This window comes from Pseudorca crassidens, chromosome 2 (genome assembly GCF_039906515.1).
Source record: "Pseudorca crassidens isolate mPseCra1 chromosome 2, mPseCra1.hap1, whole genome shotgun sequence".
NCBI lineage: Eukaryota > Metazoa > Chordata > Mammalia > Artiodactyla > Delphinidae > Pseudorca > Pseudorca crassidens.
The window spans coordinates 126,334,888-126,337,742 of NC_090297.1; positions in this window are offsets into that span (position 1 = coordinate 126,334,888).

The window sequence follows — 2,855 nt, forward strand, 5'->3', positions numbered from 1 at the left end:
CGCTGAGCCTGCGCGTCTGGAGCCTGTGCTCCGCAACGGGAGAGGCCACAACAGTGAGAGGCCCGCGTAACGCAAAAAAAAAAAAAAAAAAAAAAAAAAAGGTTTTCAGTGAAGGAAATTTATTAAAGAATCAGCTGTGTAAAATGCTGTGCTAGGCCTTCCACATCCATTATCTCATTTAACTTCAAAATAACCCCAATCAACTAAGTATTATTATTTTTCTTATTCTGTATATCAGCAACAAATTTCAAAGAGGTTAAATACCTTCCCCAACAGCTGGTAAGTGACAGAATGAGGAAGCTTACTCATGTCTACCTGATTCCAACGCTTCATGTGCTCTTTCCATTACAACTGGAATGTTTGGAATTCAGATTAAATTCCATTTTTGGCCTGGATTAAAGATCTGCTCTGTGGCATCTCTCAGGAGTCAAATATAATAGAGGCTAATGAAAACAGCTGATTCACCTAACAAAGCATAACACACCACAGAAGCAAGGGACAGGGTCTTACTCTTGGAACAAAATCATGGCAAGACTGAAAGCCTTCTCAGCCATTCCCTCTCAGAGAAGCCACGATAGCTAAAAGTCTACTATGAGTGTTTCTTCCTTATGCCCTTTTTTTTTTTTTTAAAAAGAAACTATTTCTCTGGAATACAGGAAAGGTTTATACATGAAATAAATTCATATCCAGGTATTTTGTGACTAATCGGATATGCCTTCTTATGAGAGGAGAGAAAAGGCAGTCAACACATTTTTGGTGTGTGGAAGGCAGCAGGGCTGAAAAAAAGAATGGAAATCTGGAAATGAGAGAATGCTCCCTATTTTGTCTCCTGCTTAGGTCAAATGCTAGACATAGTACTTGGGAAAAAAGGAGAAAATAAGATTCTGGTGTATCTTTCTTGCATAATCTAGAAGCTTGCAATGGGCCTGAAATTTGTAGCCATGTTCTTAAAGTGAAGGAAGTCTGCCTGAAGATATTCATAACTTTTTATTCTATTCTAGTGACCCCTGATGATTTGTATCATTTTACAGGTCAAGAACTGGCATCAAGGTCTTTTCTGAACTATTTGCTTTTATAATTTTCATAATCCTATACATGAAAGGTACACTTTGAAAAAGTTAGGAAGAGATTTCTTTACCTTATCTTTGTGAATTTGACCTCTGATTATCATTAAGTTTGAACCACAAATTATGGATTTGACTAAGACCAGTCCTAGTTAGCAAATTGTGCAAAACCATAGAGAAAAAAAAAAAAACTTAGTGATTTATTCTGTCTCATTGACTTTCCTGCTTGACTGAATATTAGAAAGTATAATGCAACTAAATATAGAATGTACCTCAAAACATAAGGGTTGAAAGACAAGAGCCAAACTCCAAGCACCGCCTATAGTTGGCAACACACAAAGTTCCGTTTTTAAACAACTTTTTTCAAAGCTTCTAAAAAATTATTCTGCTCTTTAGAAAACACTGCCTAGCCCTGTCACATTGAGACAAGCCTGTGGAGTTGGCAGCCATCTTGTGCAGTGAAAGACAAAGTATCTGGCTCTGAGCCAAGGAAAGCCAAAGTGATCAATATTACATTCTGAAAGCACCAATGGACCCTTTGTCCCAGGACTAACTCTTCTGGGAGATGTGCCAGAAGATTCACGTGTGCACATATGTGCACACATGCAGTAACATGATGATTCAGGAAATCTAGTCATATGGGAAGATCAAAAGCACAGCAGGATATTCCTGTGACTCTGGCATTGGTCAGCAATACTTCAATGTCCACATCCAAATATGAAGGCAGCTTAAAGAGTCTACAGATGGAAGATTAACAGAAACTTGAAAAAAATGTACTAAGGCAGCTTATTTTTTTTCCTGTTGTCCTTCCACCTACCATGAGCAGCCCTGGTACATTGTCAATCACTCCCTCACACCACTTTGAAGTATGACTCTGTCCCTGAATCCTACAGAGTAGATGCCAGCCTGGCCTCATCTCACCTCTTTAAGCCTCTGCCCTTCAGCACACTCACAAGTGTTTGGAACATATATTGGGGATGGAAAGGAATATGATCCCAGCCCCAAGTCCAGACGGCTACTAGAACACGTCATGTGTCTGGCACTGAAAAAGATCACATTGCCAATTTAAAACTAGAGAAATGATCTCAGTTTTGAGGGGAAAGAAAAAAGAAAGTCCATGTGGCTGATGAGAGAACAATGAAAAGATACCTCACACACACAAAGATCATTTATCTAAAAATCAAGGCCATATTTGGGATCAGAAAAAAATAGACTTAGTGGATAACATTAATAGAAGGGCCTAATGAGGCACTCTTGCTACTGTTGTCCTTACAAATAAATTTTAAGAACACATTGAGCCAGGGAGGAAATTGGTATTCAATTTAGAACTTTTTCATACGTTTAATATCTGCCTCTCTCATCATGTTTGCAATTTTTACAGTCTTTGTTATGAATAGCTTCTCATCACATTTCTATGAGGGAGATCATCATAATTACAACCTTATGTTACGGGAGAGCAGAAAGAAGTGACTTGGCAAAGGTCATGTGGCAACGCAGTGTCCTAGACAGGAAGGGAACTGATATATCTGGAAACCATTGTGAGCTGTGCATTCCAGTGTGCCTGGCAGAAAACAAGGCTCAGGTTGCCCTAGCCAAAGCCCTGAGCTTATTCAGAGACATGCGTGCTTGATGTGGATGTGATGTCTCTAAGAAGAAGAAATCAAGCTTTACTAGTAATAAATCGAGCAAAATCATTTTGGAAGCAATTTCCAAAATTACTGTTACTACTAGGAGCGCTGGGAGTAAGATAGGGAAAGAATGAGCTGCCTTTTAATACTGGAGCATTTGATC